Source organism: Oncorhynchus nerka, linkage group LG27 (genome assembly GCF_034236695.1).
Source record: "Oncorhynchus nerka isolate Pitt River linkage group LG27, Oner_Uvic_2.0, whole genome shotgun sequence".
Taxonomy (NCBI): Eukaryota; Metazoa; Chordata; class Actinopteri; order Salmoniformes; family Salmonidae; genus Oncorhynchus; species Oncorhynchus nerka.
In genome coordinates this window covers 22,133,050-22,144,943 of record NC_088422.1, presented here as the reverse complement: position 1 = coordinate 22,144,943, position 11,894 = coordinate 22,133,050, and positions in this window count along the sequence as shown.

Genomic DNA, 11,894 nt, shown 5'->3' with positions numbered 1-11,894 from the left:
AGGAACAGTCAATTTAGTGTATGTAAACTTCTGACCCACTGGAATTGTGATACAGTGAATTATAAAGTGAAATAATCTGTCTGTAAACAATTGTTGGATAAATTACTTGTGTCATGCACAAAGTAGATGTCCTAACCAACTTGCCAAAACCATAGTTTGTTTAACAAGAAATTTGTGGAGTGGTTGAAAAACAAGTTTTAATGACTCCAACCTAAGTGTATGTAAACTTACGACTTCAACTGTAGGTCCTGGATGGCAGGAAGCTTGGCCCCAGTGATGTACTAGGCCATATCCACTGCCCTCTGTTGCACCTCAGTTGCCATACCAACCGGTGATGCAACCAATCAGGATGCTCTCAATGGTGCAGCTGTGTAACTTTTTGAAGACCTGGGGACCTATGTCAAATCTTTTCAGTCTTGCGAGGGGGAAAGGTGTTGTCGTGCCCTCTTCACAACTGTCTCGGTGTGTTTGATCTGTGGATCTGTTGGGGCGGTATGCGAATTGGAGTGGGTCTGGGTTGATGGTCTGGAGTGTCAGGGATGATGGTGTTGATATGAGCCTTGACCAGCCTTTTAAAGCATTTCATGGCTACAGATGTGAGTACTACCGAGCGATAGTCATCTAGACAGGTTACCTTGGCATTCTTGTGCACAGGTACTATGGGGTTCTGCTTATAACATGTAGGTATTACGGACTGGGTAAGGGAGAGGTTGAAAATGTCAGTGAAGACACTTGCCAGCTGGTCAGCGCATGCTCCGAGTATGCGTCTTTGTAATCTGTCTGGTCCTGCGGCCGTGTGAATGTTAACCTGTTTAAAGGTCTTACTCACATCGGCTATGGAGAGCGTGATCACAGTCTTCCGAAACAGCTGGTGCTCTCATGCAAGGTTCAGTGTTACTTGAGTATAGACCTATTTAGCTCATCTGGTAGGCTCGCGTCACTGGACATCTCGCAGCTGGGTTTCTCTTTGCAATCCATGATAGTTTGCAATCCCTGTCACATCCGATGAGTATCAGAACCAGTGTAGTAGGATTCGAGCTTGGTCCTGTATTGACGCTTTCCCTGTTTGATGGTTTGTCAGAGGGCGTAGGAGGATTTATTATGAGAGTCCAGATTAGTGTCCCTCTACCTGAAAGTGGCAGCCCTTTAGCTCAGTGCGGATGTTGCCTGTAATCCATGCCTTCTGGTTGGGATATGTACGTACGGTCACTGTGGGGACGAAGTCGTCGATGCACTCGTTAAGGAATCCGGTGACTTATGTGGTAAATTCCTCAATACCATTGGATTAATCGTGTTGGAACATATTCCAGTCTTTGCTAGCGAAACAATCCTGAAGCTTAGCATCTGCTTTATTGGACCTCTTCCGTTTTAAGCGCATCATCGGTACTTCCTGTTTGAGTTTTTGCTTGTAAGCAGGAATCAGGAGGATAGAGTATTGGTCAGATTTGCCAAATGGAGGGCAAGGGTAAGCTTTGTATGCGTCTCTGTGTGTGAAGTAAAGGTGATCTAGAGTTGTTTCACCTCTAGTTGCACAGGTGACATTCTGGTAGAAATTAGGTAAACCAGATTTCAGTTTTCCTGCATTAAAATTACTGACCACTAGGACTGCCGCCTCTGGATGAGAATTTTCTTCTTTGCTTATGAGGAAACTCCATCAAGACTGTTGGAAAAGTATTCCAGGTGAAGCTGGTTGAGAGAATGCCAAGAGTGTGCAAAGCTGTCATCAAGGCAAAGGGTGTCTACTTTGAAAAATCTCAAATATATATAGATTTTTTAAACAATGTGTTGGTTACTACATGATTCCATATGTGTTATTTCATCGTTTTGATTTCTTCACTATTATTCTACAATGTAGAAAATAGTGAAAATAAAGATAAACCCTTGAATGAGTAGGTGTGTCCAAACTTTTGACTGGTACTGTATATTTTCCATGTCCTTGTTCAGCCAAGCCTCTGAGAAACATAGGATATTGCAGTTCTTTAGATTACGTTGATAGGACAGTCTCGAGCGGAGCTCATCAAATTTATTCTCCAGTGATTGCACGATCACCAATAGAACAGAGTGTAGGGGCTGTTTATCTACTCTCCGACTAGTCTCTTCGGGTATCCTGCACGCCGGGCTCTATAGCGCCTCCTTCTCTGAGTGTCGGGGATTTGGGCCTGGTCCGGGTTAATCAATATGTCCTTTGCCTCTGACTCATTGAAGTAGAAGTCCTCATCCAAATCAATGTTAGTGATAGCTGTTAAGATCAGTAAAAAAAATACACAACATAGCACAATTGGTCAAGAGCCCGTAAAACAGCTGCTATTCCCTCCAGCACCATTTTTGTGAATTTGTGGTGTTATGTTCAATAGTGTATCTGTGTAATATGGTAGTTATGAGGTTGTGGTATAACGTGTTGGAATTGTTTGACACTCAATGCATGGGCAGGAAAATATTCACACATTCATGATTGAAATCACAAACAGGGGTGAAGTATGTGGTGTACATGGCTGTGTGTGCACAAACGAACCTATACATATCAGTGGAGGCTGGTGGGAGGAGCAATAGGAAGACGGGCTCATTGTAATGGCTGGACTGGAATAGGTGGAATGAAGTGAAACGTGGTTTCTATGTGTTTGATGCCATTCCATTTATGATATTCCAGCCATTACAATGAGCCCATCCTCCTATAGCTCCTCCCACCAGCCTCCACTGATACATATACAGTAAGTATGTACATGTGTACCACAGGAGGTTGGTGGCACCTTAAATTGGGGAGAATGGGCTTGTGTTAATGACTGGAGCAGAATAAGTGGTATGGTATCAAATACATCAAACACATGGTTTCCAGGTATTTGATGCCATTCCATTATTATGAGCCGTTCTCCCCTCAGCAGCCTACTGAGATGTCACAGCAGGACTAACCTAAATACATATGTACACATATCTAAAACTCGCTCAGTCATATTTGTACTGTGAATGCATGCACACACAAAGATCCATATCCGGTACATGCAAAAGGACAATTTTAGACCCACATGCAGCAGCATGCATTCTCCCTAAGCCACACTATAAGGAAGTAGATACACACGTGTACAGCTGCACACAGAATGCCAACGTGGTTATCATGTTCTCCATTAACCATGTTATCTCCCACAGCCTGTACTCTATCCCAATGTGGGAACAGACTGTTTAAAGCCGCCTATAGGCCCAGCAGAGAGAACGAGAAAGAGTGAGAGAGAGTGAGAGAGAGAGAGAGAGAGAGAGAGAGAGAGGGAAAAAATAGATAAAATGAGTGATTGTGAGAGTGTGTCTCTGCACTAAGGGACATAGCAATTGAGGAATATATCCTGGGTTGGTGTCAGGGTGGTGGACTTCCGACCCAGTAGGGACCTGGGGTGAGATATCAATCTCTACTATTATGTTTTCCTCACTCTCCCACACACAATCCCTCATACAAGCACACATTTAGTCACACATAGGCATACACAAAATATGCACAATATACTTTACATACACATTTTCCCAACCAAAAGAAAAACCCTGGCTGCCCAAACTTGATCTCCCACACTCTGCCATTGCCCCTATATAGTATCTCCTATAGCTATATTCCCCCACCCCCTAGTCTCCATGCACGTGAGCAGACTCCAATGGGCTGTCAACCAGCCAGTGTGGGATTACATAACAAGTGGAAAAACTGGAAAGTGAAAAGCACTTACACTGCATTCGAGTGACTTCCTCCGCCCCTCGACATTTTCACACACAACAGACTATGGTTCAAATCGTGCATGTGCTTGAGCCTGCCTGGAGTGCCAGGTGGACAGGGGTTCTATTCATCCACTAAGCCTGACAGGCTCAATCAGGCACAACTAGTGCTAAGTTTCAAATACTGTTTGAACCCTCAACCCAGGTCTGGCATGGGAAATTCCATGGTAACAGTGATGCTGAAACTCAGATTTTTCACTTTAAAATGTACAGTATAGAGCCCCGAAGTGGATGTGTCATAATACCCATTAAACCTAGCGGTCAAACAGGGAAATGGTTCCAATTGTTTTTCCACCATTCATTTTTCCCATATGGGATTTTAGAAACACTTAAAATAAGGGCTGCGTTTTGTGTAGGCTTACCCTGGTGTGGCATTTTGACAACTATGTAAATCTCTCTCGGACAAGGTGACTTTTATGAATATAATGAATCAATTAATCAATGCCTGAAAGCCAATCGGCTCTTTGTTTATTATTTTCTTTGTAAAAATACCTTTTTTCCTCGTGCGTGTGTGGGGGGAATTAGTGGTTAGGTTTAGGGGTTAGGAGTTAGGTTTAGGGATTAGGTTAGGGTAAGGATTAGGTTTGGTGTTAAGGAATATAGGATTTTGAATGGAAATAAATTTGAGGTCCCCGCGAGGATAGAAGAACAAAAACCTGTGTGTGTGCACGCATCTCAGTCTACATATCTCAACAGTTGCTCCACATAGCAGTAAAACGGGTATGCCAGGTTGTAGCAGAGAGGAACAGAAGAAGTACTAATTCTTATCTAAAGGTACTAGCACAGCCTTCAGGAGAGCAGAAATTCACCACAAATAGCAACTTCTACAAAGCACTCTACTACAGGTGACTATCAAGGCATAACTTGTTAGATATAACCCACTGAGCACAAGATGTTGAAAGGACGTATTTTCCAAAATATGTATTTTCAACGTTTTGTGCTCAGTGGGTTATGTCTAACAAGTTGTCTTCAACTCATCAGCCTTCAATGTAGTACACAAATAACATTCTCAAACACACACTAAAATAATGGGCATAAATAGCATATAGTCTGTGTGTATGGGGGGTGAATAGAAGAATCTAGGAGATGTTTCCTGTGACAAGCTGTGGTCTTTGGTCACCAAATATAGCTTGCGCTCTGGCTAGTCTGTCAGGAATGTCAATGTCTGGTTCCAGTTTTACTGGCCAAAACTACCTATAGGGACACCATAAGTGGCTAGTGGCAGGTTAATTGGGGAGGACGAGCTCATAGTAATGTCTGAAACAAAATAAATGGAATGGTATCAAACACATCAAACACCTGGTTTCCATGTGTTTAATACCATTCCATTCACTCCATTCCATAATTTGTTATTAGCCGTCCTCACCTCACTAGTCTCCTGTGAATTCTACATATGCCATGGACAGTCTAAAAGACTGTGAAATTAAACTGATTACCAGGAGTAACAATATCGAGGAACACAATGGGGAGCTGACTGCTCAGTAGGACACAGGATGGGTACAGTGAACAGGAGAGGGGGCAGATATGGTGTGTTAGAAGTGCTGTTTAGTATGAAAATACAAGGAGTGAGAAGAGCCTGTGCCATATGTGTGTGATGTGGTTAGTTAGCATGTCTTCTCTATATTCCTGTCCTGACCCGAACCTCTGCTCATATCATCAATACAATCACCGACAGGCTACAACCCACTCACCATGAACCTACCACACCAGTGATAATAATCAGAGGTGTCACAGGGGAACGTGCCCCCAACGATTTGTCCTGTAAAAATAAAAACAGATTAATTTATAGATTTTTGTTGTTTCTCTGTAATACTACTTGCCAGCTAGCAATTTTATGAAGTTTGTTTTAGCTAGCCCAGATAGTTTCCCAATCTCCCAACCTCATAACTAGCTACAAAGAAGCCTTTTCAGGTTATCAACCAAGTTAGAGTAGCTAGCTTGTCTAACTATCTTAGCTAGCATGTGTGCTGGCAATGTTGGTATACATTAGAAAAGCAAGCAACTACTAAATGTACTGAATAAGACTCACATTCCTTTCCATCTTTTACACAGATTTTAGCAGAGATTCAAAAAAGAGTATTTAGCAACTTTAAAAAAAAGAACCACCAGTCAGAAGGATACAGACAGCTCAAGAAGTATGCTTAGATATGCAGAAAATACAGACTTTTTTAACATAAGGATTATGGTTCTAGATTGCAGGAAAAAGCTGTTTCGGGTGTTTGAAAGCACAATTCTCCCCCCCAAAAAACAGCCATCCTTGTGGATTTTTTTTTGCCCCTTCAGTTTTTTGGGGTGCATGACACCCCTGATAAAAATGCAGCAGTACATCTGTTGGCCTGTCACTCAATCCCCCCCTAAAGGGATCAGCAAATGCTGTGACCAGTCATCAGTCAACAGTAAGCATGAAGACACACATTCACATGTGCTCTCTCTTCCCTCCCTCACCACTTTTTCTGTCTGTCCTTCATTCCTCTTTTTAAGTCAGTCCCCCAGGCATGTTGCTGGAGTTTATTTCCGCCATGCCAAAGTCCCAGATGTGGTGGTCAGATCAACATACCGTAAGCAAGCTGCAGCAGTTTAGTCCCAGGGGCTAGGATTGGGGATGGAGGTGGCGTGAGAGAGCGAGGTGGTAGATGGTGAAAGGAAACAGGAGTTTTTCATTGGAGTTTTTTGGCCTCAATAGCCTGCCTCCTTGATCTGTGTGCAAATGTGTGCAAACTGCATAAGGAAGACCTTGAAAAAGCCTAACTTGGCAAACTTGTTTAATTAAAATGGTGAATAGCATCATTAGGTATAATGTGAGCTTTCTGTGTTCTATCAACATGAACCTAGAATGCACACTGAGTTCCCTAATCTCTTGGTCAACTGTAAAGTCAAACTATTATGCTTAGCATATTATTTTCTCAGTTGGACTGTAGGGGTGGCAGGTAGCCTAGCGTTTAAGAGCATTGGGCCAGTAACCAGGTTACTGTTTCGAATCCCTGAGCAGTTCTGCCATTGAGCATGGCAGTTAACCCCCAACAATTACACCCTGGAAGCTGTGGACGTTGATTAAGGCTAGATCCCCCCCCCATACTGAAAATGTCATCTTAAATCAATGATTTACAACCAGATTTAGACAAATACAATGGACATCTGTTGCCCTAAGAGTTGTGCAAAGTTGGTATAATATTATTCAAACTGATTCACAGCTGTAATGGATGCCAAAGGTGATTTCACCAATGCTGAGGTGGGAAGACACACGCAATCAAGAAATTATATATATTTTTCTTTCACTGTGAAAATGTGGATAAGGTTGTGTAGATCTGTAGAATAATAAATAAATAAAATAATGTAGCAAAATGTGAGGACTGTACACTGAGTAGAAATACACAAATAGAGAAGGCTACAGTACGACAGAGTACTGTACTCATTTCAACAGTAAGATCGCTCCCTGGTGCATTGCTTGTGTCATGACACCTAATTCACCATCTAAACTTCACTTACTCACTCATAAAGAAAACTGCATGACAAAAGTAATAGATTTCTTCAAAACTTAACTTCCTCTAAATCCTTTCTCGGTAACCTCTATTTAGTACTACTGGCCTCTAGTCCCTCGTCACACACCAGTTGCTATCACACATTCAGCCTCTGTCTAAAAGACGAGCACAGGAGAGATGTGTGAACTATATTCTGAGCAATTCTATGACATTTGCTGCCCTTCCTGAGCAAGTGAGATATACTGAGGTGTTCCCCTCAAAGAACTGAAAAACATAAAATCCTTGTATGAAGAAGAAAATAGCCTCCGTCATTATATCATTTTACATGATGGTGAGCCTGCCATGTAGACAATATGGTACCTTATCTTGTCATCTTTTGAATTGTGTGTTGTATTATCAGTCCAATGATAAGTATTATAGACATCGTTTTAGTGTTTAATACACTACAGTAGAAGTTGGGGTTGGACTGGACACTCCTAAGGTTCTCTCATGTTGGTTTGTAAGGGATCAGGGAAAGGAAGAGGTGGAAAGAGGCAGCCACACTGCAATACATGACCCTGACAGCAATGATACATGAAGACTGCCTGTGTCGTGAGGCCATTTTTCTGGAAGGAGACAGCTGTGGCCGCAGCAGGCCATGTTTCATCAGTTAATAAAATCCCCTCTTGCTTGCTAGAGACACTAAATCAACAGATTATCTGCGTGTGAAAAGCACACCTATTCAATTTGAATGGACAACATACCATGTACAGTGGGGCAAAAAAGTATTTAGTCAGCCACCAATTGTGCAAGTTCTCCCACTTAAAAAGATGAGAGAGGCCTGTAATTTTCATCTTAGGTACACTTCAAATATGACAGACAAAATTCGAAAGAAAATCCAGAAAATCACATTGTAGGATTTTTTATGAATTTATTTGCAAATTATGGTGGAAAATAAGTATTTGGTCACCTACAAACAAGCAAGATTTCTGGCTCTCACAGACCTGTAACTTCTTCTTTAAGAGGCTCCTCTGTCCTCCACTCGTTACCTGTATTAATGGCACCTGTTTGAACTTGTTATCAGTATAAAAGACACCTGTCCACAACCTCAAACAGTCACACTCCAAACTCCACTATGGCCAAGACCAAAGAGCTGTCAAAGGACACCAGAAACAAAATTGTAGACCTGCAGCAGGCTGGGAAGACTGAATCTGCAATAGGTAAGCAGCTTGGTTTGAAGAAATCAACTGTGGGATCAATTATTATGAAATGGAAGACATACAAGACCCTGATAATCTCCCTCGATCTGGGGCTCCACGTAAGATCTCACCCAGTGGGGTCAAAATGATCACAAGAACGGTGAGCAAAAATCCCAGAACCACACGGGGGGACCTAGTGAATGACCTGCAGAGAGCTGGGACAAAAGTAACAAAGCCTACCATCAGTAACACACTACGCTGCCAGGGACTCAAATCCTGCAGTGCCAGACGTGTCCCCCTGCTTAAGCCAGTACATGTCCAGGCCCGTCTGAAGTTTGCTAGAGAGCATTTGGATGATCCAGAAGAAGATTGGGAGAATGTCATATGGTCAGATGAAACCAAAATAGAACTTTTTGGTAAAAACTCAACTTGTCGTGTTTGGAGGACAAAGAATGCTGAGTTGCATCCAGAGAACACATACCTATTGTGAAGCATGGGGTGGAAACATCATGCTTTGGGGCTGTTTTTCTGCAAAGGGACCAGGACGACTGATCCGTGTAAAGGAAAGAATGAATGGGGCCATGTATCGTGAGATTTTGAGTGAAAACCTCCTTCCATCAGCAAGGGCATTGAAGATGAAACGTGGCTGGGTCTTTCAGCATGACAATGATCCCAAACACACCGCCCTGGAGTGGCTTCGTAAGAAGCATTTCAAGGTCCTGGAGAGGCCTAGCCAGTTTCCAGAACTCAACCCCATAGAAAATCTTTGGAGGGAGTTGAAAGTCTGTGTTGCCCAGCAACAGCCCCAAAACATCACTGCTCTAGAGGAGATCTGCATGGAGGAATGGGCCAAAATACCAGCAACAGTGTGTGAAAACCTTGTGAAGACTTACAGACAACGTTTGACCTCTGTCCTTGCCAACAAAGGGTATATAACAAAGTATTGAGATAAACTTTTGTTATTGACCAAATACTTATTTTCCACCATAATTTGCAAATAAATTCATTAAAAGTCCTACAATGTGATTTTCTGGATTTTTTTCTTCTCATTTTGTCTGTTATAGTTGAAGTGTACCTATGATGGAAATTACAGGCCTCATCTTTTTAAGTGGGAGAACTTGCACAATTGGTGGCTGACTAAATACTTTTTGCCCCACTGTATTTGGTTACACGTGTTATTGTGTGTGGGTATTTTTACATTTTACTTTCTGCTCCAGAGAGATTTGGGTTAAGTGCCTTGCTCTAGGGCACCGACAGATTTTAGTTGGCTCGGGGATTCAAACCAGTGACCTTTCAGTTACTGGCCCAGTGCTCTAAACCACTAAGCTACCTGATACATGTAAAGACAATGCTGTATGGCTTTATGACATGGGTTTCCTACTTCTGGTGTGTGAGGAGGCATAAACTGAGAGCATTTCTTTAAAGAGCTCACACTAACATTCCAGGTTAACGATGTAGCTACAAGTTAAGGCACAAGAATATATAGGCTCAACTTTAAGTATTGATCTTTGAGGCAATATTGAACGTGATCTGGTCAAAAGTCTCTGTGCAACAACCTCGTTTAACAGATCAGTGAAGGTAGTGCACAACACACAAAAAAACGGGTGTGAGATTCAGTGTTGTAGTCTTAAAACCGCTTTTGATAGTCTCTGTCTTGTCTCGGGATCGGACATCGATCAACTCCGTCTTGACTAAATCTCAAAACAATATGTTCATTGATTTATAATCTGTGATTGCAGACTGCGGATAGCCAGAAGACATTTTGGCAAAATTGGGGTTGGAAAATAACTTTTTAGAATCCCAAAATATTTATTGGTTTGGAATTTGCCTTGGTCTCGACCCTTCCAGTCTTGGTCTAGAATCGTAGTCGAATAAGGTGGTCTAGACATCCTTTCGTTGGGTAAGGGCAGACTGAACTGCACAAAAGTGAAAATGAATAATGATGGCGGGATTATTTATGTTTCTTCAAATTAGTTTTATTACCCAGAACAATTAACACTTTCTTCAACAAAGAATAGGCCTAATGCGCATCTCACCACTTGCATTGTGATTTTTTTCACGCACCCCATAAAATAGAATACAATTTTGTACAACTGATTAGAAGGTGTTTTGTATGGATCTCGTGTACAATTTTGACAGATTGAAATTTGAGCTGACGTGCTTTACGGGAAAATGGGACAATTCTTTCTCACTACAAAGCTTTTCTCATCCCTGTATTCTGAGTCACATTTTGCGCTGGCTCCACAGTGTCCTAATCTAAACAGGAAGCCTGTCCGACCCCAGTGCAGCTGTAAACAAGAGTAAGGTTGGAATCTATTCTGGCTATCGTTTCGCCAACTCTCTCTCAATTTCAGTCATAAATATTTACAATCTGTTGGATTACTCTATTCATAACGCTGCGGCTCTCTAAATAGCAACATGGCTCAGGAATTCGTTACGGCCAGAATTAAAGGGGACAAAGTAGTCGTGTTTCTAAAACCGTCATGCCCATATTGCGTAATGGCAAAAGATGTTTTGTCAAAGTATGGATTCAAATCTGGACACTTGGAATTCATAGACATCACTGGACGAGATGACATGAATGAAATCCAGGATTACCTAAATAAAATGACAGGTGAACGAACAGTGAGTGAATGCATTTTTGTTTCGCTTTGTTATCCAGCCTTTTACTAGTCTGTTTTTTAACTCTTGTACCAACCGACAGTTTCCCCCCCCCCCAGAAGGACCCATATAAAACATTTATTTCGTATATGGCAACCCTTCAAAGTACATAGAAGTAGCCTAATTTTGTTAGTGTATTCATACTTTAATTTTAGTCTTGCTACTGTCAGTCACAGTGACTCAGCAAATGAGCCATGTTCAGAAAGGCGGGCAGGAGTTGCGCAAAAGCGGTTTGAAGCGCGCCTAACGCCGCGTGCACACAGACTGCATCATTACATTGCTGTACGGTAAATGTTAAGTAGTCTTCGCAATTTATGTACTGCATCAGAACAAAAGTAATCATGCTACACATTAGAAATTTATTCGGTGGTTTATCTATTTACGTGTCTGATACCGCACAGAAAAGCAACGCACAAACTGGACGAATCCAAAACACTGTGCTAGTCTGCATAATCTGCCAGGTGAGTTGCAGTGGTGCGGATTGCCTCCCATTGAAATGAATGGGAATCCACCGGAAAGCATACAGTTCGACACAACCGTGTGCACAAACCTTAAATCCATTAATTTCAGTGGGCTACTGTAGCCCCCCACTGATTTCCCATTGAATTGTCAGCAAAACAGTACATTAGGGAAATGAAAACAATCTGATACTTTGCAATGTTGATACCATCATGATCAAATTCCTACATTAATTGAAAAATATATTAATCCTTATAATCCATATGAATGTGTGTGTGTGTGAAGGTGCCACGGGTGTTCGTTGGTAAGAAGTGTGTTGGTGGGGGCAGTGACGTTAAAGCGCTGGATAAGAGTGGGAAACTGGAGGGAA